This window comes from Ixodes scapularis, unplaced genomic scaffold (genome assembly GCF_016920785.2).
Source record: "Ixodes scapularis isolate PalLabHiFi unplaced genomic scaffold, ASM1692078v2 PGA_scaffold6__148_contigs__length_123643588, whole genome shotgun sequence".
Lineage (NCBI taxonomy): Eukaryota > Metazoa > Arthropoda > Arachnida > Ixodida > Ixodidae > Ixodes > Ixodes scapularis.
In genome coordinates, this window is record NW_024609881.1 from 68,825,015 (window position 1) to 68,839,730 (window position 14,716).

Sequence of the window (14,716 nt, forward strand, 5' to 3'; positions counted from 1 at the left end):
CGAGTCATTCGCGTTCCCTAGTCACGAAGCGCGACCGGTCATTTTCGCACTCGCCCATTCGAAACCTCAAAATATGCAAAAAAAACAAACAAAAACAAAACAAAAAGGAGTTCTAGATTAAGGTTTAATCAAGAGCTTTCGCCGCGTTTGAAGAAAGCCTTGATCTAGAGTCTCAAATCGAAATCAAGGCTTTTGTTTCTCTCGTGTTTCTCTGCTGACTAATCTAATCAAGCGCTACGAAAGCGTCACGGCTTCCCTTAGTTTGTGTGTTTTTATTTGTGCTAAAATCGTTATGGGCTCTTCCTGACTTGGGATGAAACTGAGGGTAAAAAAAAAGTTGATTTTGCTGTTGAAATTTCTCTTGTCGTTTAAATAGATGTTCCTCTATGAAAAATATTTATACGTTCGAGAGTTAAAAAAAGCAGCCCGAACAGGGACTCGAACCCTGGACCGTTAGGTTAAAAGCCTAACGCTCTACCGACTGAGCTATCCGGGCTTCTTGCAATGTATACTGCTTACTGCGAAGTAAACCGAACCGCTTAATTAGGTGTTTGAGCGTTAAATCCACGAATAGAATACTGTACGCTAGAGTGGGGGTCTCAAAATTAATCTACCTTCCAGGGATATTTTAGTGTCGATGAAAACCACAGTAGCACTGCGCCGTCTCCGAATGTTTTTTTTTTTTTTTGTAATAAAAAAAGGTTTATTTTTACTTTTAAAATGAGGTTACTGTTTCATGAATATTTAAAGAACATTTAATGACATTATTGTTGATACACTATGAAAGCAGGTATTTACTATAAACAAGAGCAAATGCAAAGCGTAAAAAAACGTAAAATGTGCAGCGAGGAAAATAACGCTAAATAAGTGAAGACAAACATTAATGCACATAAATATACACCGCATCATTCCAACGAAATACATGCATCCGTTTAATTTCGCTGTGACCGCAACATAATCAGTAGCAGTAAGAGTAGCAATAACACGGCAATTTGCGTTACTGTAATTTTAATGATGCGCGAAGATTTGAATTGCTGACGTCGAATCTATCAAAGAGATGAACTGCTGCCGCGAATATATCAAGTTTTTCAAAAAGATCATTGTGTCTTAGTTGCATGTGGATGACAGGATTTACCACATTTGCCGTGGGTGGCTAAAATGCGCTACTAGATACAGTGCTGTAGCGAGGCACAAGCAACGAGATGAGGGTGAAACGCATCACGAGAATTAATCCCGCTATGGAAACATTTGTAGAGAAACTAAATGTCATCAGAGACCCCGCTACGACGGAGATTATGTGCTGTAGTAGATAGATATGCTGAAAAAACTGCATGGCTCGTTATATAAGTATTGAAAGCTATGTATATAGACAATTTTTTTAACGCTCTCAAATAAAGCTCTATTAGATCTCACCAACCCGTTCCAAACCACAGATGTATATTCCAAGTCGGATTGACACAGACTTTTATGGAGTGTAACAAATACAAAAGGCTGTAAGAATTCACTCGTTATACGGCTGACCACTCCTGGTGTTTTCATAGCAGCAACGAATATTGTTGTTTCTACATGCCAATGAAAGCTTAGATTTTAATCGTAATGAACACCCAAATATTGAATTATTCCAGCCCGCGCGATTTTCTAGCTTATTTTACTACTGCTACTACTACTACTAATAATAATAATAACAATAACTATTATTATTATTACCAAACAAATCGCGAGGTTATGTTTGGACATGTCTTAGAAATATCCGTAGAAATATTAGACACATACAAGAAACACGTTTAATTATGTCCGACACAATAATGGAGTCAGGTTCCGTACCCATCAAATTTAAAACTGCCATATTTGAACCTCTCTTGAAGGGAAGTCAACTTGGTCAGATAGAAAACTATCCACCATTATCTGTTTTACCATGCCTTGCTAAAATATTAGAATAATTTATTTACATCTTTGTCTTATTTCGTAGGCAAATATAACAAACTATCATCACCCCCAATACGATATCGTGCCGGAACGTGGGACACAACCCCTTCTTGAAGCACTGCTAGAAATTAGGTTTGGAACATAACCTGTTTATTTGTGCCCGCTTTCTTTACGTCAAAAAAGCGTCCGACACTGTGAGTCATTCCATTTTGTTACGAAATTAACATCTTGGAAAGGAACAAACTTCCCAAGATGTTCATTTCGTAACATTTCAGTTAATCAACCTTGGATGGACATACAGACAGAGTGACAAGAGAAATAATCGAGGCTTTTTTACTTTATCTCCGAACTTGGCGGGAGATGCGTCAACAAGCCGCCAGTTGCTTCATCTGAAAAAAAAAAAAAATATCGGGTGGCTTTGATCAACTATGAAAGGCATTACGTAGCCACTCATATAACCTCTCTTGACAAAAAGAAATGCTGCTTGGTAGGCACGTGTGTGGTGTCTACTTTTTCTGATTAAGATGCTTCTTGTTTTCTTCCTTCCCTTTTTGTGTATTACAAAAACAGCTTTTAGTTCAGCGCCGTCCTGTTGTGTTTGTTTCTCTTCCATAGTCCAAGTTTCTTGCCGCTGTTCCCTTTCAAGATGTTCACTTCAAACCAACTAGCTGAATACGTCACATTACTGTTACAAAATTTTCCTGTTGTTGGTTTCCGCTTTTTTTTCTCTTAACTTTGCTAACTAATCTTCTTCAAGATCGGTCACAACTGCTTTCAATCAACGAGATGCATAGCACCAAAGTTTCTTTAAAAGCTGGTGTGCCCCAGGGCTAGGTTCTTTAACCCTCATTATATATATATATATATATATAAATATATATATATATATATATATATCAATGACCTGTCTACTTTAGTTTCAAAGTGCGCCCTTTATCAATACGCAGCTGTATGATGACACCCTTGTGATAAGGAGTTATTCCTCGTATTCATGGGCAATCGGAATTGTCAAGGAAAGTTCCCTAAAATTAATAAACTGGTTCACTAACAATCTTGTCGATATCAATATTAAAAAAGCAAGTTCGAATGTTTTCAAATTTCCCTTAAAGTTGTGGACATAAATATTAATATTTACCTTCACATGTCACATTGTGTCGCCTGCCATCAGGCACGTAGCCAGGATTTTGGTTCGGGGGGGGGGGGGGGGGGGGGGGAAGCCCGCCCATGACAAAATGCTGTATGAGGGGGGTGGGGAGAGGAGGTCCCAGCAAAATGAAAGATTTCGGGGGGGGGGGGGGGGCAGGCCCCATGGGCCTCCCCCCTGGCTACGTGCCTGCTTGCCATTGAACTCTAATCTTTTTCTCAGACACAGTGAAGTATCTAGGTATTATTTTCGATTCTGAACTTTCCTGGAGCTCACACCTTACAATACTGTGCCCTAAGTTAAGGAGCGTTTCTTGTTTAAAAAATATCAAGACATTTGTGCCCTTAAACCTGTGAAAACTTATAGTTCACTCATATGCATATACGGTACTCCCCGCTATGGCATAATTAAAAAAAATACTCTGAATTATGCAGGTCAGAAGTGAACACCACCTTTATAGGAATGCTGCACAATGTTTATCACAATTCTGCTACTTCTTATCAGATATGTTTACATATTATCTGTGCCATTTCCCATCTATGTCTGTTGAAACGGTAGTTTTTGGCAATTACTGAAAAGCCACCATTAAAACACTTTGTCCGAACATGCAAATACTACGACCGGTTTCATGATTCTGTGTCCCTGCATGTTACACCGGTTGTGGCAAGAATCGGCGGTCATTCTACGTTCCTAAAATTTTTAATTCCTTACCTTATCATTTTCTTGATTTCACTTCCAAACAAAAAACTTAAGAAAGCGCTTCGCCATCTCTTATCCACCGATGTATTCCTCTAAAGTCAGGAAAACTTTTTTTGCTTTGCGTGGTCAGTGTTGACACTACATGTATGCCTTAAAACATGTGTTTTTTTTTGGTGACATTATCCGAAGGTGATAGTGTCAAATGCCGCGTTCTATTTCTCCTGCAAGTGTGATTTTTAAATTTCTTTTAACATTGAGAATCTTAGACTGCACCTGGAAATTCCTTACGACGTGTAACTTTTGAAGAAACATTTCAGTGGTGTTAAATGTCATAATTTTTTTGCTATTTATCTAATTTAGTGCTGATTTTTGTTTTCATGGAACATTAAGGTTTTTTTTAGAACTGCTGTAAAGACTGTTCAAGTTTAGAATTTTTTAATCGAACTTCTTTCTTCTTTTTAGATACTTATATCGTCATATAACTTCAAGTTTAGTTTAGTCACATAAACCCTTGAAAGCTTTGACGAACCTGCGTTTTGCCGTGGAAACGCTGCTACTTCACAGATTATTGTTACTATTATTATTGTTATTATTATCAGGATGTCAAACCGGAACCGAACCGAACCAAAAATCGGAATCGAACCGGCATTTTTCCGGAACCGAACCCGAACCCGAACCGTTATATTGTTAGCGCGATGAACCCGAACCGGAACTGAACCGGAAAAAAAATAACGGTTACCGGCTCATGTCAGAACGGTTCGGCCACGCGCTTTTGACAATGAATGTGCTATCAATGCCATTTGTTTTTTAAGTGCTGTCAACTGACACACACCTCGCTTACATATTTTTCTTCTCCACTCAGTCTTAGGAATATAAACGCTGCATCCATAAATCTTGACAAACGCTGCATCCTTGAATCTTGACATAGGAACGAGTATTGCGCTGGTCGCGGCTTGCACGGAAAAAAGAGAAATGAAAGGCTGTGCAAAAAAAAAAAAAAAATCGCGTCACGGGATTTCATTTTTCTACAATCTCGTTAATCCTAAATGCTGCTGTGTGCTCATTTCATAACACGTTTCTAGAACGCGCGAGTTCTTGAAGCTTGCTTCCATCGGAATGAGAAAAGAAAAGGCTGTGGAGTTTGATAATAATGCATCCGGTTTCGTATAGGCACTTAGAAGCTAACATATTTGTGAGACAGCGAACTCTTCTATTTTAATATTTATCCTATTACGTCCTTCTGGCGTTGCGTTCGGTGAAGTGATTTTCATATTCCGTATCTTGTTTAATGAAAACTTCTTTAAGGGTCTAATTTGAGTTACCGAAGGCTAGTTCAAATAAAGAAAGCTGTATTTTCTCCCCAGTGTTCCTTCAATTGCTTACACGCCGAGGTGGCGGGATAGTTAGCGAGTTCTACTTGTAAGTGGGTTTGTAAGGAGGTCGCGGATTTTACAGCTACTGCGTCGGACCCAATTAGATGAAGTCCGAATACGTAAACGTCGGTGAGGTAACCTTTGAGTGCACATAAAGAAACCATTCCTGGTTGAAATCCCTGAGCCTTACACTACGATGTATCCCGTTTCGTATGTGCTGATTTCAAATGTTTTATTTGTAATTTATTTTGATGTTGCAATTTGTCATTTATAATTTCCGAACCGGTTCGCGAACCGGTTCGCGGATCGAATTAATCGAACCGGAACTGAACCGGAACAAAATAAATTTACCTGAACCTAAACCGTAACCGAACCCGTATTTTTTTCGGTTCGACACACTGATTATTATTATTGTTATTATTAATTTGATGCCTTGTTGGCCTTAAAACCCACCGTTGAGTTGCTGCGGACAACCGTCCAAGAGGTCCAGGATTCCGTTGTCTTCCTGAGTGCTCAGTACGACTCGGTTCTCACTGAAATCACTGAGCAAAAAAAAGTAACCAAAGACCTTGGGGCGGAAGTCCAGTCACTCCAAAACACAGTAAAGGAGCAGGCAAATGCTATTCACCTGCTGCAAGCAGAACTGAATGACGCCGAGCAACAACATCGCCTGCCTAACATGGAAATTCAGGGCATGCCTTCCACGCCAAAAGAAAACTTGAACATGGTTCTCTGTGACTTAGCCTCTAACATCGGCCTGTCACAGTTTACGCCATCGGATGTTCTGTCCGTCCACCGTCTACCTCCGACGATGGCAGACAAACCAAACACTGCTCCATTAGTACTGGTCAGGTTTGCGTCCGTTTCCCTCAAGGAGCAATGGATCAGATGCCGTGGACGACTAAGAGAGCTCAGCAACGTTGGCAGTCAGCCCAAGCTATTCTTTAATGACAATCTCACTCGTTCCAACCGTGAGCTTTTCTGGATGGCGAGGAACAAGGGAAAAGAAAGTCATTACAAGTATATCTGGGTAAAACATGCAAACATCTATGCAAGAAAGAGTGAAGGCTCGCCTCTCCTACGGATCAACTCCGTAGGAGATATTGCAAAAATCGTTTAAGCTATGAGAGCCACCTTTTCCCAATATAATAATTTTTCGTCTTTTCAAACCTTGCTAGATAAACCAAAAGGTGCGACTTTTACATGTTTGCATGTTAATATCCGGAGCCTTCGAAAATATTGGGATCATTTTCTTATAATGGTACAAAATATTATGTTTCATGTCGATGCATTTATACTTACGGAAATTAATGTCTCGGACTCTATGCTTTATCAATCCACTCTCAAAGACTACAACAACTTTTGTTTCACGCGTTCAAACCGTAGTGGCGGAGGCATAGCGGTTTTTGTACATCAAATGTGGCAAGTTTCTCCCCTCAATCTAGATTTTTATCACGTCGAAAATGTATCTATCAAACTTGACAACTCCACCTTCTCACTTGCTCTGTTATGTTTCTACAGGCCTCCTTCAGAAAATGTTCGAATGTTTTTGAATGAGCTGCAGGCAACTCTCTCCACATTATCTTCTATACAGCAACTTTGTTTGGTGGGCGACTTTAATATAGACACAATGAACGCAGCCAATTCCGTCGTATGCGACTATCTTAACATTTTGTCGAACTTTGGCTTAGAATGCGTTGTTGATGCTCCAACCCGAGAAGAAATTTTAGGGACAAAGTTAGTCACTTCCTGCATTGACCATATTTTAATACGAGCACCAGGTGTCTCTGTGGAATCTGCTGTAATTCAGGAAAAACTAGCAGATCACTACTTCGTGGGGTGTCAACTAACACACACAATGGAGTCAAACTCTAAATGCGAAAGCTAAAGACAAGGCCAAATTATTGACAATGTTTTTTTCGACAAGTCAGTTGCCTCTCATGACTGGCAGGCCTTTTTAGGTACAGTTAATAACGATGACTTATACTCAAGTTTTGTTCAAGTTTTTCGTTCGCTTACTGCCGCTGCCAGTAGAACTGTTACTTTGAAAAAGCGGCTTCCTCATCATCAATGGCTAGACAGTAATATACTTAAGATTATTAAAGAGAAAGAGGTCCTCTGGAGTCGGTGTCGCCGATCTCCAAACAACAAAGATTTACAAAATGAATTCAAGCAGTTAAGAAATAAAGTAAACGCTGTCATTCGTTCTGCAAAGAGACAGTTTTTTAAATCACAATTCGAAAAATTCAGATTTAGTTCAGCCAAAACATGGTCACTGATTAATCAATTCCGAAGAACTGGTTCTGGAAATTGTATTGACCAAACCGGCGAACGAAATTTCGGGTCACTTACCTCAGAATTAGCAGACGACTTTAACGACTTCTTTGCTAAATACTCTGGCGTGCAAAGAACGCCTCCTGTGAACTCATGCACACTAAAGAATGAATTTTTGGCGTCAGCTTTCCTTCCTTGCTTGGACGAGAAGGATCTGCGCTCCCTTTTATTTAGTTTTAAAGCCAGCAAATCTCCCGGTATTGATGGTATTCGAGCTTATGATCTTCGAAGAAATTTCACATATATTAAGAGCGTTCTGATCACTATGCTGAACGGCTTCATTACGTCTGGCAGCATACCTGATGAGCTCAAGGCTGCTATTGTGCGGCCACTTTTCAAAGGAGGAGAACGATCCAATGTTGCGAATTATCGCCCCATTTCGATTCTACCTATTTTAGGACAAATTCTGCAGAAACACCTCTTTCTGACGATGAACAGTTTTTTAGATAAGAACGAAATATTTTGATCTACTCAGTACGGATTCACTACTGGGAAAGGCACGATACCGGCCCTTGATGATTTTTCTGATTACACATATTCAACATTCGAAAGTAATATGTTTGCATGTGCTCTTTTTCTTGATGTGTCCAAGGCTTTCGATACTGTCCGCCATCAGTTGCTCCTAGCAAAATTATATCGCCTTGGTTTTCGTGGCCCGTTTTATTCTTTACTGGAAAACTTTCTATCTAAAAGGTCCCAGTTTGTCCTAATTGGAAACTTTAAGAGTTCTCCGCTTTCATTACTGACGGGAGTGCCTCAGGGTTCTGTTCTTTCTCCTCTACTTTTCAATATTTTTGTGAACGACATGGCCCAGGTTATCAACGGGTGTAAAATTTACCAATATGCCGATGACACTCTCCTTGTGTTACGTCATATTAATTTCTCTGACTCACTCCGCACACTCGAAATAAACGCCTCTCATATAATGAATTGGTTCGGCGATAATCTCCTAGACATAAACCGTTCTAAAACAAAGCTGGTGTGTTTTCACAACCCTCTTAAAAGACGCCAGGCTCAAGTAAAGTTTTTGCTTCACCCTTCCAGTTGTGCTCAATGCAATTGTGTTTCAATCCAGTCTGTCGATCACGTAAAATACTTGGGTGTACATTCCGATTTTGATATGTCTTGGAACACACATATGTCATATATTTGTAGCAAATTACGGATTGTGTCTTGTATGCTTTATAATACTAAATTCTTTATGCCAGTCGGTATCAGAATAATAATCGTCCATGCTCTTGCTTACAGTATCCTTCGATACGGTGTTACGGTGTTTGGCAACTGTTCGGGTCGTTGGCAGTCCAAAGTTAATTCTTTATTGAAAGCATTCCTGACAAGCGTTGCATACAATTCGAATTTTTCCAGCAACAGTGATATTTCTCGAAGTCTTCAATTGCCTAATTTGCGTTCTCTTTTTATACAAACGGTAGTGCTCCGTAGCTTTTGGAGAAATGAGTTTAAAACACCATTTCAGTCTCCCCGAATACTTCGTCGCGTTCCTCGTTTTGTAGTGCCAGTTTGTTCGACCAGGTACGGTAAATGCACTCGGGATTACTACGTTCCGTGTTTGTTCAACGCCCTCCCTGACACTTTCATTGACATTACATCACTGAAACAACTGAAGAAAGAACTCAAGTGCACCAACTTTGATTTCATCTAGTATCTCTTTGCTGTGTCTGCAAGCTTCGAGCTTGAACTGTAATTAGCTCAGTTAATTTTAACTTAGTTTCGCCTTTTGTTTATTTTTTCCCCCTTTACTTTGTTTTCGCTTAACACTTTTCGTGTTTTTTTTTCTAAGTGCTTTTTTCTTCTTCTTCCGTGCTTTCTTTTTTTTTTTTAACGCTTTTCGCTTTTTTTTTCTTCTTCTTCTTCATGCTTTTTTTTGTTATTTATAGTTCGACTTTCTGTCTTACATTGTGGAATCATGATAATCGTATTTTGAATTTTTTTATGGGCGTCATCATACAAGCCCTCTGCAGGCTTTGATATGCCCGTATCTAGTACATGAATTCCAATTTGTGTGAAATAAATATATTATTATTATTATTATTATTATTATAAGTATTAGTATTATGATTGATACTATTACTATTATTATTAGTACGCGATGTCAACAAAAAGAAAAGCATTTTTCATGCTGTTATTTACGTAACACTTTTCTTTTAAATTAGCTTTAATTAACTTTTTATACAGAGTGGGGAAAGTTATACAATTAAAAGAACACACGTGTATTACATTTTTCAATCTGAAGCTCGTTTTTCAACGGTCACATATGAGCCTTTTCAGAACTGAAGTGTTCTGAAATATACAAAGCTTAGCATCATTAACACGAACTCTGTACACTACACAATCGTTTGCATATAAACTAATGTAAGGCTGAACGCTGTGACAGATATTGTTAATAAACATAAAACGTAAGAAAAATATCAAATAAAAGTCAATTCATTCTTGCACATAATAAAGGATCCAGCACACTTCCTCGTGATACCGCTGACGCCCGAAACACTGAAGATCTCTGACAATTCAGTAAGGAACATTGTCTGCGACCGAAAGATATTCAACAATCCAATCAATAATTTTATCATTAATGCCCAGAGATGAACATTCCTTCAACAACAAACGATCTAGCAGGGTATTACAATTTCTAGGGGGAAACATACATAATCCACACGTTGTTTGTAGCGTGTAGCATTTGAAACGAAATTGGTAAATTCAGGCAGCAGTGATTTACATCAGTAACTTCACTGAGAGGAAAAAATAAAAATTACTAATTGGCTAAAACTAAATATTGAGCTACGTTAAAGGGACGCTGGAGCACTTTTCAAGAAATTTGAATTAGCGTATTCTATAGATCGTTGTCCCGTGAATTCAGTTATCGCACTTATATCTTGGGCAGAAGCAAACGTAAACTACATTTATGCGGCGATGCTCTCTGCCGCCTGCTATATGTCCGGAGTATCGTGACGTCATCGACGGCATTTCAGAGCCAGTTTAGTGGCGAGTAAGGGTCTTCTGACTCCGCTGGGGACCTCACTTTTGCTAGTTTTTCTGTCCTCTCTCGCGCTTACCTACCTCGGGGTCTACGCCGAAATTTTAATTGGCTATTACTCTAGTAAAAAAGCCATTTTTATGAGAAATGTCTTGTCTCCAATAAACAGATATGAATAATACAAGATATATAAGAACATATAAGAACCCTAAAAGAATCTTATAAAAAAACTTCTAACAGGTTTCTTATATGTTTTAATATGTTCTTACTTATTATATATCTTATATAGTTCTTCTGTAGTTCTTATATGGTCTTATATGTTCCTATATATTTTGTATGGTTCATGTGTTTATTGGACACAAATATTTCTGTTATAAATGTGATTTTTCAATAGGGTACGAGATTGAAAGAAAACTGAAGACGCATATTTATTAAGATGTTTAGATTACTACTTTTAATGTTTGTTCGAAATTAAAGACCTCTTCAGCTTCCCTTTAATATTTCTTGCAAGTGATTAATGTACTTGACACTGGGCGGCAGTTTTAAACTAGTGTTTTGAATGCACGTGCAAACGTGCAAATAGAGTTTATATTTGCTTTTTTTTTCACCCGAAATTATGGTAACTAAGTTAATGCGGCATATGCACCGTTCTAACAACCTAATAAATTTGTTATAAAATTGTTTCTGCTAAGTTCAACTTTTCTAAACTTTTACAATCCCATATTTGTACTAACGCAGCCGTACTTAGAAATTAAGTTATCATCGCACCTTCTAAACAAAAGGAATGAGTGCAGGGTTGTTATAAATCCTCCAGCTAACTTCATAAACATGCTTGCTCTCACAAGACATCGTGAGCTCTAAAAAAAATATATACTTCTCTCTCTTGTGACAACCAGATGTGCCACTTATGTGTTATCTCTTTGGTGCCGCTGGTTATTACTTTGGGCATTTTAGTCGTATTAAATATCTGCTTATCCCGTTATCGAGAAGCATACGAGATATATGCATAATTTAAAAAAAAAATACAAAAGCATTGGCTAACTCTATGATGACATTTATATTTTTACGTGACCAATAACAAAGGCTCAAATCGCTTCACAAGCACGTGCTCCATTTGTGTCTCAATGCACCTTGAGCATGACATGCTGAATTTCTATTTTCCATAAGAAAGTTTTTGTTTACTGTGTTTCTTGGAGTCTTCGAACAAAAAACTCATGCTAAAGCTATCCGATATATAAGCAAGCTAGGATGCTTACCGTTTGTTTAGTGTTTGGTCAGAAATCTGACACGTGAATTGATACGGCCAGTTCCGTGTTTGCTATAAATTGTTCAAAAGTCTTACTGCTTAAATTCAGGTTTTTTTTTTTCAATTTTAAAGCACTGGCCGTCTGGTGACAAGTTTAGAATGCAGCATATGTCAGTTCCTCTGCTGCGTATTGGCGTGGACGGCCACGTTCCACTACTGCCGAGGTAGCGGCCGACAACCAAGCTCGCTCTCGGAAAGTGGCCGCGCCGCACTTTGTTCGGCTGTGCAGCCTCTCCGGAGTTTGCCCGTGCGGGCTCTGCGGCCAGGCCAGCACCTCTTACCGGCGGTCGGGCCACTGCGTGCGCTGCGCCGCCATGCAGAGGGCTTCCCTGGTGGCGTTCCTCGGAACTACGCCGCGCGAGAGCCAATGGCAGGAGCCTCATTCCTTGAAACTATGACGCGCGCCAGCCAATGGGGGCCTATCCATCAGATCGCTGCTACAGATGACAGGCTTCACTCCACTGACACAGAGGAAGATGTCGTTTGGCGCGGCTTCAATAGCTGATGACGTCGGTTGGCTCCATGGTACAGTTAGTGCTTTCGCATTAAAAAGCAGCCGTGAAACACTAAGCTTTTTATTTAATTAAGAGCGTTAATTACAAAAATTTAGGGCCAGATACATGTGATGCACTTTGAATGTACAGTTAAATTATTTTTTTAGCAAACTACGAATAGGTTAAATATGCGTAGTTTCGTGAATGTGATAAATAAATATTCTAACCCGAAAGCCAATTTTTGCTTCGCCTTCGGTACAGTAGAAGTAAATGTCCCACATGCTTGAATTTACAAATATTTCCAGCTTTCTGATTCAGACTAGGTGATAATATTATGTGTTAGCAGTTTTATATGATCAAGTAACGCTCCGAAGAAAATAAAAAGTATTGTATCTGTTGTTGTTTTTTTATTTTTTTTTTCTTGACAAACGAAATCATGCAAACCTTTGGCCTAATAAGTACAAATATCAAGGAATCAAGTAAATTTTTTTTTTATTTCATTCACGTAAACAAATAGTATGACAGTTCAGAAAGCATATTTCTAAAATCCAGCGCAATTGATTCATAGTTTATGGAAGCTTAGAATGATTAGAAAAGAAATCTCCTCCTTTTGAAACATTTATTTTTTGTTTTATATTCATTTTGAACTTCGTAGCGTTACAATAACCCTGAAACAGTCATCCTCTTCCAACTTTATTGTTTTACGGTGGCAGTACGCCAATTTGTTGAAAGACTATCATAAATTGCTAGTTTCAGATAAAATAATTTGATAAAAATATTTTACGAATCCAAAACAGAACACTCTGAATACATAACGCTCTTTTTCTCCCACAACTTTACAAGAAACCAACCGTAAGCCATTAGGTCATAGCAAATTTACCGATACATTCAAGATACAAACAAGAAGTTGCCTTTAACTCAATCCAAAATTCACCTGAAACTATGAAGCAAGGCGACAAACATAACACACAAATAGAAAACATTATTTTGTCTAAGGACCTTTACAACACAATCTACATTTCGACAAGTGAACTTTGGGACAATAAAATATTTTAAGTATAAGTATATTGCGAAATAATAAACGAAAGGGATACGTCTTGCGTTCGATTTATATATAATGTTTATTTGTGCATTTTGTTAACTCATTTCTGTGCTTCCTTTTTATTACCTTATTCCTTGCCTCTCTAGCAGAAGGTTTTTAATTAACTTTAGAACAAAAGTTGGGTTATTTCTTCCTATCGGCGAAAATAGGACGATATTTTATCTTCGTAGCTAGTAGAATGACCTATCCATAAAGGTCAACTAAGAATTACAATTAAAATTATCGAAAGAACGTGTTATACCTGATTGGTTGAACATTAACTTGCTTCGGAACAGCAGAAAAAATATTATTTTTATTATGACATATAAAACAATAACTACCATAATTCACGATTTGGATTATATAAAGTCCAAGATAATTCGGTAGAAATAAAACGGTGCGATTTTATACTTCTTAGTTCCTCTCTGATTTTTGTGTTAGTTAAGCAAGATGAGATTCATGGCGATTTCACGCCTTGCTTCGCAGTGTTTTGTCTTAATGATAGAGTATGTCAATATAAAGCGGCAGCAGAGTTAAAATAATAGAAAGCCCCAGTATTAATGCGATTTTGTAAACAATTAACGAGACATCATGTCGCACGTGTACAATCTCTGACAGACAGATCTGAGTTTTAAAAAATAATTGAGACGTATTGACAATAACTTACGGTTATTAGAGATGAAGAGGCCATAATCAGATTCTATATATGGAATGTTTGGTTGTTGAGAACAACAGTGGGGCTGTTCTGAGTACGAGGATGCCATTCTCTTCAAGTGCGCGCTCATCAACGAGAGTTTTAGTTTACATGAATTGTTGTGGCGTCAGTTAAAACCGAGGACGACAGTCAAACATAACCTTAAATATACCGAAAATCTCTATCATTAGACCATGTATACACGAGGTGACAATTCTGTCTGTGTACTACCCTTTTACTACTTGTATGGCCTTTGCGATGACTATAATAATTATTTAGAACTTAAACGCTCCCTGTGACAAGGTGGCTGGATTAAATTGTCAACTTTCATATGCTTTAAGACCGCGCTAGTTAGTCCCAGAAAATATTGCCCCTCGGTCTCGTAGACGAAACTGAAGCTCATAAAAAGTACTTAACATTAAGTGGGCAAAAAAGCGTGCTTGTGAAAGTGAGATTATTATAAATAACAAACTGTGTTGCCATTGCAAATAAAATAAGCACGTTACGTGCGTGCAGGCGTCAACTTCCCGTATCGGAACAACTGCCTCTTTCCCCTTCGTCCTGCAACATTAATTTCGTCAAGTCCCGCGTAAGTCACCTCAGCTGCAACTTTCCGCTCGCACCCTTCCCCCCCCCCCCTCTTTCATGCCACCTTCTTTCCCATAACACTCTCTCC

General features: G+C 38.5%; 1 protein-coding gene and 1 non-coding gene across 2 annotated transcripts in view; one reads left to right on the forward strand and one right to left on the reverse strand.

Moving 5' to 3' along the window:
- Nucleotides 1-14,716, forward strand: part of LOC8030321 (voltage-dependent calcium channel gamma-7 subunit) — a 113,642-nt gene that overhangs the window by 44,655 nt on the left and 54,271 nt on the right. The gene's annotated exons all lie outside the window — the stretch shown is intronic.
- On the reverse strand, nt 424-496 carry Trnak-uuu. The gene has a single exon. It is a non-coding gene; the product is annotated as a tRNA-Lys (tRNA).